Source organism: Oncorhynchus clarkii, chromosome 1 (assembly GCF_045791955.1).
Source record: "Oncorhynchus clarkii lewisi isolate Uvic-CL-2024 chromosome 1, UVic_Ocla_1.0, whole genome shotgun sequence".
NCBI classification, from domain to species: domain Eukaryota; kingdom Metazoa; phylum Chordata; class Actinopteri; order Salmoniformes; family Salmonidae; genus Oncorhynchus; species Oncorhynchus clarkii.
The window spans coordinates 20,786,852-20,801,105 of record NC_092147.1 but is presented as its reverse complement, the minus strand read 5'-3'; the positions used below and the strand labels follow the sequence as shown (position 1 = coordinate 20,801,105).

General features: G+C 39.5%; 1 pseudogene; it reads left to right on the top strand.

Moving 5' to 3' along the window:
• Positions 1–4,773: 4,773 nt before the first annotated feature.
• Positions 4,774–13,691, top strand: LOC139422361 (uncharacterized; annotated as a pseudogene).
• The last annotated feature ends 563 nt before the right edge of the window (positions 13,692–14,254 follow it).

Genomic DNA, 14,254 nt, shown 5'->3' with positions numbered 1-14,254 from the left:
AAGCCTGTCACATCACACATGGTCAAGATGGTAAACAGACTGACCACCTACATGTATAGTCAGGCCACATCTGGAGTAACACCAAAATATACTATTATAGTAAACAGTATGGAATAGAGACACACTGAAATATACTATAATAATACATAATGGAATAGTGACACACTGAAATATACTATAATAATACAGTATGGAATAGTGACACACTGAAATATACTATAATAATACAGTATAGAATATGACACTGAAATATACTGTAATAATACATTATTGAATAGTGACACACTCAACTATACTATATTAATACAGTATAGAATATGACACCTGAAATATACTATAATAATACATTATTGAATAGTGACACACTCAACTATACTTTATTAATACAGTATGGAATAGTGACACACTGAAATATACTATAATAATACAGTATAGAATATGACACTGAAATATACTATAATAATACATTATTGAATAGTGACACACTCAACTATACTTTATTAATACAGTATGGAATAGTGACACACTGAAATATACTATAATAATACAGTATAGAATATGACACTGAAATATACTATAATAATACATTATTGAATAGTGACACACTCAACTATACTTTATTAATACAGTATGGAATGGTGACACACTGAAATATACTATATTAATACAGTATAGAATATGACACTGAAATATACTATAATAATACATTATTGAATAGTGACACACTCAACTATACTTTATTAATACAGTATGGAATAGTGACACACTGAAATATACTATAATAATACAGTATAGAATATGACACTGAAATATACTATAATAATACATTATTGAATAGTGACACACTCAACTATACTTTATTAATACAGTATGGAATAGTGACACACTGAAATATACTATATTAATACAGTATAGAATATGACACTGAAATATACTATAATAATACATTATTGAATAGTGACACACTCAACTATACTTTATTAATACAGTATGGAATAGTGACACACTGAAATATACTATATTAATACAGTATAGAATATGACACTCAAATATACTATATTAATACAGTATGGAATAGTGACACACTGAAATATACTATAATAATAATACTATAATAATAATAATACTATAATAATACACTGAAATATACTATATTAATACAGTATGGAATAGTGACTCTGAAATATAATATAGTCATTCAGTATGGAATAGTGACACACTGAAATACACTATAGTAATACACTTGTGATGCACTGAAATACAACCATAGTTTATATCATCATAAATGATACTGAAATGAAAATGGATTGGATTTGTATAGTGTTTTTTCTAGATCTCAAATCGCTTTACATTGTTTTGGGGGAATGCGCCATGTGCCATGGAATTCCCAGCGATTTTCAAACCTGTTAGGCGCAGCTTTCAAATGTTTTGTCCTCTAATGAAACTGGTGTATTTTTCTACTTATGCCAATCTTTTTCAGCCTGTTTTGGTCTATAATATATGACAGACAAACAAGATTCCTACCTTCTCCCCCTGTATTTAACCTTATTTTAACTAGGCAAGTCAGTTTTAAGAACAAATTCTCATTTACAATGATGGCCTACCCCGGCCAAACTCGGATGACGCTGGGCAAATTGTGCACTGCCCTATGGGACTCCCAATCACGGCCGGATGTCATACAGCCTGGATTCAAACCAGGGACTGTAGTGACACCTCTTGCACTGGGATGCAGTGCCTTAGACAGCTGCGCCATTCGGGAGCCCGATTGAGCAAACGTTCCCATTTATTTTCGATAGCTGCATGTGTGACATAACTCCACCATTCCTATTCATAATATCATTCATAAGTATAATTTTTTTAAATCCTCTCTCCCCTAAATAATGTTTTTTGTATCAATCAGTATATTTGAGTTTAACCATAATATTAGTATTTTTTGGAGGATATTGACATTTTAACCAGCTTTGTACAGCTTGTTTAAGAAAGGTCGATACTTTGAACAAGGTTTACCGAAAATGAGAGGTTGTAATTTGTATAAAGGCAAAAAGGCCATTTCTGAACAAAGGATGAGCCTTTCTTAGTAATATACTGGAGAACCAGTTTGAGTTTAAGTATAACTTATGTATGAGTGAAGCTTTTAGTGAGAGCTTTAATGCTTTAAAATTTAATAATTTCAGCCACCAAAAACTCATATCATTATAAAAATAGGCACATTTAAATGTATCTGGAATAGTGTTCCAAATAAAGTGAAAATTGTTTTGCTCATACGATTTAAGAAATGAGTTGTCTGGTGTAGGCTTCCTCTTTCAAAATATAATTTGGTGAATCATTGATGACTCCGTCATTGTCACGACTTCCGCCGAAGTCGGCTCCTCTCTTTGTTCGTGCGGCGTTCCCTAATCACACTACATGTATTTATTCCTCTGTTCCCCCCCATATCTTTGTGTGTGTCACGCCCTGACCCTGGAGATCCTTTTTATGTCTCTATTTTGGTTTGGTCAGGGCGTGAGTTGGGGTGGGCATTTCTATGTTTTGTGTTTCTATGATTTTCTATCTCTATGTTTTGGCCGGGTATGGTTCTCAATCAGGGACAGCTGTCTGTCGTTGTCTCTGATTGAGAACCACACTTAGGCTGCGCTTTTTCCCACCTGTGTTTGTGGTAAGTTGACTTTGTTTAGGGCACATAGCCTTTAGCTTCACGGTTTGTTTGTAGTGTTTATTGTTTTTGTCAATGTCATCGTAAATAAAGAAAATGTACGCACACCACGCTGCACCTTGGTCCTCCTCCTTCATCAGCAGTGACAGTGTGGAATTGTTTTTGTTTCGTGTTACACCCAGCCTGGCATTTCCCCTGTATTCCGTGGTATTTCACAAAGGAGGTTTAATTGTTATACATTTGCTTATTTTTGTGACTGTTTCGCGCCTTGCACTTTTTACCTTTGGCTGGAGGTTTTGACGCAGTGGCGTCTGTCTGTTTAATTGCCTCTGCCTAAATAAAGTGTGTGCCTGTTCACAACTCTGCTCTCCTGCACCTGACTTCTCCACCAGTAGCGCACAACCTTGACAGGATTCCACACCATCCATGGAGTCAGCAGGAGCAGGTACCCCGATCATTTTTGTAACATTTTCATCCAGTTCACTTCATTTTAGTAATCAATTACACTTGATTGTTCATTAATAAGTTAGTCCAGTTCTTTTTGTTTTTCCTTATTCTGTGCCTCATAGTAAAAATTGCTATCTACTGTACCTTTTCTGTTACTTCCTCTATTTTCTTTATTAGTCTAATCTCTTTTGACCGAAACTACTTTCGTTTTTGAGTATTGAATTGTAGGTCTGTAAAGGAACATTTGAAAGTGTCCCATAAAATAAGGAGATCTGTGTACCTATGTTGTGCCGGAAAAAATGTGATAAATTATTTTGTCTTAGATAAGAACAAATTGTCAAACAGTAGGCTTTGCTTCAATTTCCAATATCCCTATCCACATTGAAATGTTGTAGGAATTATGTGGAGGCCAATTAGATTGTGGTCCGATCGCATCGTCTCCTATCAATACTTTTTTAAACTTTTGGTGTCAGCGAGAATGACACAAGAAAATAGTCAAGACAGCTAGCTTGATTAAGCCTCCTCCATATATCTCACTAGGTCAGTTTTTTGTGTGGCCGGTTACAACCGAGTCTCTGATGGCACAGCTGGCGCTGCAGTAGCCCTTAACCACTGCGCCACCCGGGAGCCCACTGGTCAGTTTTTTTTGCCTCCACATATCCACTATATCCCTTAGGCGCATTATGGTGATTGATTGTGATTTTGTTTACGGTCCATGGAAGTGATTAAAACCATATTATAATCTCCCACCATAATAATAGGATAATAGGTTCCACAAAACGTAACCTATAGATGTAGAGTGAGTTTCCTGTACAGTGCATTTCGGAAAGTATTCCACTTTTTGTTACATTTTCCTTACTTTTTCCTGATTGTAAAAGGGATGAAATAAAATCCTCATCAATCTACATACAATATCTGTCACAAAGTCCACCGACGGTAGCTCCTCTCCCTGTTCGTGCGGCGCTCAGGGGTCGTCGTCGCTGGTCTACCAGCTGCCACCGATCCCTTTTCTTTTCGATTGGTTTTGTCTATCTTGTTGTGCACTTGTGTATAGTTTAGGTTATTAGTGGGGGTATTTAATCTTGCCCTACCCTCTTGGTTTTGTGCGGGAGTGTCCGTGTAGTTGTCATTTGTTTGGGTTGCGTTTTGGTTTGTTCTGTTGAACAGGTGTTTTTTTTCGGGACTACGTTCCTGTTGTTTTGTGGCTACTGTTGTGGTCCTGTTCCTGTTCTTTGGACTTGTAAATGAAACGCCCTTTCTTGCAATTCGCTCTCTCCTGCGCCTGACTCCACACCCACCTCTCCTAGAGAGAAACTGACAATATCCCATAATGATAAAGCGAAAACCAGGTTTTTAGACATTTTTTGCAAATGTATTGCAAATAAAAAGAAGATACTTTAGTTAAGTATTCAGACCCTTTGCTATGAGACTCAAAATTTAGCTCAGGTGCATCCTGTTTAAATGGATCATCCTTGAAATGTTTCTACAACTTGATTAGAGTCCATCTGTAGTAAATTAAATTGATTGGGCAGGATCTGGAAAGGCACACACCTGTCTATATAAGGTCCCACAGTTGACAGAGCAAAAAACAAGCCATGAGGTCGAAGGAATTGTCCGCAGAGATCCGAGACAGGATTGTGTCGATGAACAGATCTGGGGAAGGGTAACAAAACATTTCTGCAGCATTGAAGGTACCAAAGGACACAGTGGCCTCCATCATTCTTAAATGGAAGAAGTTTGGAACCAACAAGACTCTTCACAGAGCTGGCCGTCTGGCCAAACTGAGCAATCAGGGGAGAAGGGCCTTGGTCAGGGAGGTGACCAAGAACCCGATGGTCACTCTGACAGAGGTCCAGAGTCCCTCTGTGGAGATGGGAATACCTTCCAGAAGGACAACCATCTCTTCAGCACTCCACCAATCAGGCCATTATGGTAGAGTGGCCACTCCTCAGTAATAGGCACATGACAGCTCACTTAGAGTTTCCCAAAAGGCACCTAAAGGATTCTCAGACCATGAGAAACAAGATTCTATGGTCTGATGAAACCAAAATTGAACACTTTGGCCTGAATGCCAAGCATCACGTCTGGAGGGAACCAGGCATCGCTCATCCCCTGGCCAATACCCTCCTTACAGTGAAGCATGATGGTGGCATCATGCTGTGGGGATGTTTTTCAGCAGCAGGGACTGGGAGACCAATCAGGATCGAGGGAAAGATTAACAGAGCAAAGTACAGAGAGATCCTTGATGAAAACCTGCTCCAGAGCACTCAGGACAGACTGGGGCGAAGGTTCACCTTCCAACAGGACAACGACCCTAAACACGCAGCCAAGACAACACAGGAGTGGGTTTGGGACTTGTCTTGAGTGGCCCATCCAGAGCCCGGACTTGAACCCGATCGAACATCTCTGGAGAGACCTGAAAATTGCTGTGCAGCTATCCAACCTGACAGAGCTTGAGAGGATCTGCATAGGAGAAACTCCCCAAATAAAGGTATTTCAAGCTTGTAGTGTCATACCAAGAAGACTTGAGGCTGTAATCGCTGCCAAAGGTGCTTCAACAAAGTACTGAGTAAAGGGTCTGAATACTTATGTCATATTTCAGTCTTTTTCTTGTCTTTTTTTAAAAACTGTTTTTGCTTTGTCATTATGGGGTATTGTGTGTAGAATAATGAGATGAAAAAAAAACATTTTAAAATAAGGCTGTAATGTAACAAAATATGGAAACAGTCAAGGGGTCATAATATTTTCAGAATGCACTATGTTATAGATATTATTTTCCTTCTCTTTTAGCCAGCTAATGATTGATCGTATTTTCTTATCTGCTAAACCATTACAATTATATCTAGCTATACTTATTTCACCACTTACCATGAATTTCAAGTATACTTACCATAATCCATGCCTGTAAAATTACTACCAAAAAGTACCATGACATAGCTGTACCTGAGATTTACAAGGCATATCTTGCTTATGGAACATAGTTCATCATGTTTTCATACACCAGAAACACACAGTGCACTCTTAGGAAAAGGGGTTCTTTGGCTGTCTCCATATTAGAACCCTTTTTGGGTCCAGGTAAAACCCTTTTTGGTTGCAGGTAGAACTCTATTGGGTTCCATGTAGAACCCTATGTCAAAAGGGTCCTACATTGAACTCAAAAGGGTTCTACCTGGAACCAAAATAGTTTTACCTGGAACCGAAAAGGGATCTTCAAAGGGTTCTCTGACGGGGACAGCCAAATACCCGTTTTAGGTCCTAGATTGCATCTTTTTACTGTACTGTACAGTTTTAGAGTGAGAACGTTCTGCCGGTGGTGTATGTGACTGTTTCAGAGGGATCTACTGGTCGGAGCAGAGGTTAGTGTGATACAAAACCCTGTTTGGGGCCCTGAGGAAGAGCATGATGATTCTGGCCAACAGCACCTTGAAGGCCATTAGACTCAGCTTCTACACTCTTAGAAAAAGGGTTCCAGAAGGCATCTGAGCCTGTCCCCATTGGATAACCCTTTTTGGTTCCAGGTAAATTCCTTTCTGGTTCCAGATATAACTATTTTGGGTTCTACCTGGAACCAAAAGGGGTTCTTCAAAGTGGTATCTTATAGGGACAGCCGAAGAACCCTTTTTGGTTCTAGACAGCACGAGTGTACCCCTACTTCTGTCTGCTGGATGAAAAGGACTATGTGGACATCATGACCCAAGAACATAAAACTCTGAATATAATCACCATATTGGACCTTGGGTCATATACACATTTGTTGGTTTAAATCTTACCTTTCTGAAAGCTATCAATCTCAATGTTCCAAAGTTGAATTTGGCTTTCCAAAAGGTTCTGGACCCTTCAGATTAAACACACTGATTCCTAGCAGTATCTATGACCTTAGGTCCTTAGGTCTGTTGTATTTACAGTTCAGGGTTGAGGTTTATTTAGTCACTTTGTAGTGTGACATACTTAAAATGTGATGCCATAAATAAGCTTAAAAGTCATGTAAGAAAATATAGATAAAGATGATGAACCTAATACATGGATCCTCTAACACTGTGTTTAACATTGATGTTTGTCTGTGATCAGAGTCTGTTCAACCTGTCTCCCACTGGGGAGTCTCTCCACATCCTGACTAAGGAGCTGGGCAAGAGGGTCCATAGCAAGTTCTGCATCTGCGTGAAGGGACATAACCAGATGTTGGACAAGCGTAGCTATATCTACAATGAATATGCTGAGCTACTGACCAAAAGACTCTAAGGTAGAAGACATATGAAATCATTTCCATGCTGTTTGACTTAAAGAAATACTATAGCCCTGGCCCCTCCTTGCTGGGGGACGAGATCCATTGGCCCTAAACAGTGGTGGTGGAGCTGGCGACCTACCTATTGGATGTCATGGTCAAGCACATGAAGTAGAACAGTGACATCCTTAACCCTGACAAACAGTTAATCCCCATGCTCTACCACCTTCCGCAGTAACAAACAGGTAAATGTATAATTTTTTTCTTTAACTAGGCAAGTCAGTTAAGAACAAATTCTTATTTTCAATGACGCCTAGGAACAGTGGGTTAACTGCCTGTTCAGGGTCAGAACGACAGATTTATACCTTGTCAGCTCAAGGGTTTGAACTTGCAACCTTACGGTTACTCGTCCAACGCTCTAACCACTAGGCTACCCTGCCGCCCCAATAGTATACTACAGTTGAAGTGATTTATGTCAGTTATTTTCTCCCATTTTTTTCACCCAATTTCCCGGGCTTAGGGTTGATTCCTCTCTGCCTGCACCATCTGGGCTCATAAGCATATGAATAATAAAACAGCTTTTCCTGCAAGAGTGGACAGCGGTGCAGTTGAGTAAGACGAATGGCTTCCAAACTAATCTGCTTTTTACTGTCCCCTTAATTGGCTGGCTGATTTACTGCCCTGGAATAACTGACAAGGAAATTAAGACACTTTCCATTTTGTCCCCCGAGCCTTGTTTCTGGTGGAAAAGAAGCGCCTGTCGCCGTCTCAACCCGGTGGATTTGATGTGCTTTGACAGTGGAGTCCGCTGTGGGTTTCAAAGCTGGTCTCTGGCCACCCCTTGCTCTGCTTTGCTGGCTCAGGGAGGTAGAGGGTAGGCCAGCAGGGGTGCAGACTAATGATTTTAAAGCACGCAGAGTGGTTAGGCTGCACAATGCTTCTCTCAGGAGCTTTTCATGGAATCTCTGCCTGGTTGATTGACTGGACTGAATCTGTCACGTTCTCTTTCTCCCTCCTTTTCATTCTCTATTTCCTCTAGTTCTTTTTCTCCCTCTTTTTCTTTCTCTATTTCCACTCACTCACTCACTCACTATTTCACTTTCTGATGACAAGTCGAGGTCCAGATGTTGTTTGGAATTAGCGTAGTAATTGGAGTGGTACTTAATGGTTTGTTACTCAATGTTTAACTGCAAATTAAGTGATACTTGAGAACCTTGAGAAATTGACAATCTGTGGGCTATGTCCTTGTGAAATGAAACGAAAGATGCCAGCAATGTCACACCGCCTACTTGTCTCCATCCACCAGTTCTGTGATCCACTCCAGTGATTCATCTCCTCCCTCCCTTAATCTTTCTTTCTCTTGCTTTCTCTTTCAGGGTGGTTCCTGTAATGGTCTCCAGCACTTTGCAGCCCTGGGTCGGGACATGATCGGTGCCACCTGTGTGAGCCTACTGGCCTGCGATTTGCCCCAGGATGTCAACAGCGGGGTCGCACAGCAGTTCAGTCAGCCTGGGCGCCAGTGCCAGTGGTCGTATTGCCCTGCCCCTACCAATAATAATGTAAAAATTAACACAGGTCAAAACAGTTAGGGGTCTTCACTCCTTTCTTGCCCAGTGATCCATGCCCAGGCAAACCGGCCACCCAGGGACACCCCATCATACAGTATGTGAGCCCCAATTTTTTAAAACTTAAAAAAAATGTTTATATTGCAGATTGTAGCTTCCATCAATGTAATTGTCTGCATTTCCAATCCCCCATACACAGACAGATTGACAGTCAGTCAAAAGTTTGGACACAGCTACTCATTCAAGGGTTTTTCTTTATTTTTATTATGTTCTACATTGTAGAATAATAGTAAAGACATCAAAACTAAAACTAACACATATGGAATCAAGTAGTAACCAAAAAGGTTTAAACAAATCAAAATAAATTGTATATTTGAGATCCTTCAAAGTAGCCACCCTTTGCCTTGATGACAGCTTTGCACACTCTTGTGTCATTGATTGGACTCCAAGTTAGCGGACTCCTGACTCAAATTAGCTTTTGGAGAAGTCATTAGCCAAGGGGTTCACATACTTTTTCCAACCTACTTGAATGTTTAAATGATGTATTCAATATAGACCAGATAAATACAATGATTTGTGTGTTATTAGTTTAAGCACACTGTTTGTGTATTGTTGTGACTTAAATTGAAGATCAGATCAAATGTGATGACCAATTTGAAAAAATCCAGGTAATTCCAAAGGGTTCACATACTTTTTCTTGCCCCTGTATACTTTCTTTAAAAAAAATGAATGATTTTTAAAATAAATTAGTATATTTGAGTTTAACCACTATTTGTTGTATTTATTTGTTCTGTCTTTTCAGGTGGATTAAACTGAAATTGCAATCAACTTTATATGGCTTGTTTTAAAAATAGCGATATTTTGGAGATACATTTCATTTTCAAATATCTGAAAGTGAGAGGTTGTAATCTGAATAAAGGGAAAAAGGCCATTCTTGAACATGGAGTGAGACATTCTTACTCATCTGCTAGAGAACCAGTTTCGGATTTTAGTATAACTTTTGTATGACTGAAGCCTTTAGTGAGAGGTCTAATGCTTTAATCTTTAATCATTTCTGCAAAATAATATTAATTATATAAATAGTCCTGTTTAATTTTGTCTGGCTTGCCATTCCAAATAAAATTGAATATATTCTGCTTTTATAAAAAAAAAAAAGGTGTAGGCAGGTACATAAGCAAGTAGGTAAACTGAGATATGACTATATGTACCTGCCTAAGGGTGATTTTTCCACAAATAGACAGGTATTGTTAGACCGTATACCACGGGTATGACAAAACTTTTTACTACTTTTTACTACTCTAATTATGTTGGTAGCCAGTTTATAATAGCAATAAGTGTAATAATGCAAATTAATTACTTAAAAATCATACATGTGATTTTCTGGATTTTTGTTTTTATTCCGTCTCTCACAGTTGAAGTGTACCTATGATAAAAAAATTACAGACGTCTACATGCTTTGTAAGTAGGAAAACCTGCAAAATCGGCAGTGTATAAAATACTTGGTCTCCCCACTGTATGGCCAGCCCTAAGCCGTGGTATATTGGCCTTATCACACACCTCCTCTGGCCTTATTGCGAGATGTTACAAAAAGCATGTAGATCCTCTATGAGGCTGTGGAGGGATCCAAATTGTGGATTTTTAAGAAAACATGAATTATCAGCGTACCATAACACCGTTGTTTTTAAGCCATGGATTTCTAGCCCCTTGATAATATTGTTGGATCTGATTTTAATAGCTAACATTTCGATGGCCTTAATAAATAGATATGCCGACAACATGTTTTACTCCTCTTGACAGTTTAATACTCTCTGAGAAGTAGCTATTATTTACAATTTTACACCTACAGTAGGTTACTATACATAGCTTTAACCTATTGTATAAGAGATTCTCAGAAAATAAAATATTCCAGGCATTTATATATAAATTCCAGTCGTACTTGATCAGAAGCCTTTTCAAAGTCAGCTATGAATACCAGGCCTGGTTTCCCAGATTTTTCATAGTGTTCCATTGTTTGCAGTACTTGTCTTATATTATCTCCAATGTCTTGTCCATGTAAAAAAAAAAAACATGTCTGCTTAGGATGAATAATATCCGACAATACTTTTTTAATTCTATGCGCTACGCATTTTGAACTAAGTTTTGCATCACTACACTGACCTCCCCACAAGAGTTGGTGTAAACTCTAACATATCCTATTAGATAGGAAGGTAATTTCAAACATTTTTGCTAATAGTAGCTGTTTAAACAAAGGTTAGCTATGTGTTGGTAAAAATGAATTAAGTCAAGAAAGCTTGCCAGCAGCACTTTTTCAAAGCCCATGTCAGCTCTCTAGTGAGTGTATTTAGCTCCAATGAGTATAATTGATCCAATATTAGGACTTGAGAAATTGATAAGTTGGCATCATTAGAAATAACATTCTCCTCTTTTCCTATTTAGGTATGTCATTAAAAAATGTGCTTATTATTTTGCTTCTAGCTATAGTCATAATAACATTGAAATAATACAAATGTTTTTAAAAAATCACCCTGCTGTACTTCTAGGGCAGAGTACCCCTGCTTGAATACCTCTGGTTTAGCTGTATGCTGAAATTCATTGGTTTTTATCAATGAATAAATAATGTTCTTGAAGAGTCTCTCCCATTATCGAGCTTGCTCCTTTATTAACCTGGATGGTTGGATTCTTAGGGAATGACAGTCTACTTTTTCCTTTGCACTTAGCACAGCCTAAAATAACAGCACCTGCTCTCGTCCACCTTACATTAGCTCCCATAGATAGACTTGTCCAAGCAGGCTTTGCTTTACCTCTCTCTCTAGGGCTCCCTTTTAGCCCCACTCCCTGCAGCACAGAAGGCACAGCCGAAGGATTCTGATCTGACCTAGCTGCATATTTTAGTGGGTGAAATTATTTAATGCTAATAGTGAGCCTATTGTTTTTAGCAACGGTGGGAGCAGTGAGTGTTTATGCTGTGAAGAAAAAAGCACGAAGTGGTCGTGCCAAAAACATTAACTCACATTTAGTTGGAGCCGCAGAATACATTGAGGAGTTCTCAATGAGCTGGGATGCCCGTCAGAATAATGCTGTGTCATGCTCTCTGCTTCCTTCTCCCTCCCTCCTCATTGTCTAGCCACCCCTGGGGAGCTCTGATTAGAAATCAGCTGATGAAATTAGCTCCGCTCTGATTCCTAGGGAGGACAAACACCTACAGTACACACAGGGCAGTGGCGGTCAGTGACGTTAATGATGAGGGAGGACATTTATTTTTTCATGAGCTTGGCATTATTTCTATTACAGCATGTTGGATGACTGTCATTCATATTCCATTCCCCCAGTTCAATGTAACATCGATAGGTTTAGGGAAATAAATTATACTCAAATTTTCCCTTTACACATCATGAGGTTGCTACAACCTCGCCTATGGATTAAAGTTGACATCGTAGGTGCGCACAGGTCGCAAAAAAAAATTGAGATGACAGTGACACATGTACAGACCTTGAGACTGTAAATGTCACTGTCAATACAGAGAAAGCTTTCCTGTATTGTCCTCGCTGGGTGTGTATAGTACAGTAGAGAACGCTTTCCTGTATTGTCCTCGCTGGGTGTGTATAGTACAGTAGAGAACGCATTCCTGTATTGTCCTCGCTGGGTGTGTATAGTACAGTAGAGAACGCTTTCCTGTATTGTCCTCGCTGGGTGTGTATAGTACAGTAGAGAACGCTTTCCTCTATTGTTCTCGCTGGGTGTGTATAGTACAGTAGAGAAAGTCTTCCTCTATTGTCCTCCCTGGGTGTGTATAGCACAGTAGAGTATGTAGATCTGGTGGTTGGAATGTCATTAGGATCAGTGTTATCAGGGGTAATGAGAGTGCTGATGGCAGTGCCGTGGCCTTCCAGCCTGTCTAAGAGGCCCTGCTGTGATACATTGGAGTAAAACATCTGTGCTCCTCCAACAGTAAGACAGGGGAGGGGTATGGAGAGACAGGCAGTAGCTGGGAGCTAGTGGCCCTACAAACCGATAGCCTCTCCGCAGAGATGTGGAGGGTACAGGTCCCGAGGGTACACAGCTCAGGAGGGGGGGGGGGGTGCTAGGCCACTGCTTATAACTAACTATAAGTTAGCTGGCGGATAAGAGCGTCGGGCCAGTAACCAAAAGGTCTCCGGTTATAATCCCCTAGCCGACTAGGTGAAAAATCTGTAAATGTGCCCTTGAGCAAGGTACATAACCGTAATTTCTGCTAAATGACTCAAATGTAAGGTGTGCCAAATAAGTTATCTCCAGGTCAGGGCTCCAGCCATGCATTTGGTTTGCTAACATTCTAGCTACGTGGCTAACTTGCTAGATCAAACTTCTTGGTTACACCAGAGACAATCCATCCCCTCCTGGATTAAGATCTCTGTCTGCATTTGTTTTGTGAATTTATTGTTTTTTATGTTTTAAATGAAATAGCAGCCCTTGTGTGCACTGCCGGTAATATTGCACAACCTGGTATGGTAAAGGAATGATATGAAGGCATGAACATCTGGATACTGCCCAATCTTAATACCAACACAGGAATTATTTTATGGACATCAAACTTTTTATCTTGTGGAAGTCCTCAGGGTTCTGTGCTTGGGCCTTTACTCTTTTTGATTATGTGCAAATAAGTAAATAAATGTGCTCGATTTGGATATATGTATTGTCCTGTCATTGAGATTTGTGTGTTTGATTGCAGGAGTATGTATGGGACGCCTCTCACTACCTGGTCCACCAGGTGTTCAGCTGTCTGAAGGAGATCTTCACTGGCACCAGAGATCCAGGCACAGCATGACACACATTACTAATATTAGCCAGGACAAACTCATTTTCACGATTTCACTAATATCATACAAATCATAGCATGTTTTTGGGCTCATTCAGTAGTTTTTTTTACCTGATTAAGTAGAATCCTTTTTTTTTAATCTTCAAAGTATCTGTAACGGAATTCCTCTTCTTCAGAGGAGGAGTCGCAAGGATCAGACCAATGTGCAGCGTGGCAATTGTCCATAATGATACATTTAATAAATCAACTGAACAAAATAACAAAGGTACAAACAAACAACCGAAACAGTCCCGTATGGTGAAACCACTAACACAGGATACAGAAAATAATCACCCACAACTCAAAAGTGAAACCAGGCTACCTAAGTATGGTTCTCAATCAGGGACAACGATTGACAGCTGCCTCTGATTGAGAACCATACCAGGCCAAACACAGAAATCCCAAATTATAGAAAAAGGAACATAGACTGCCCACCCCAACTCACGCCCTGACCATACTAAAACAAAGACAAAACAAAGGAACTAAGGTCAGAACGTGACAGTACCATTTACAGTTCACAATACCCCATAATG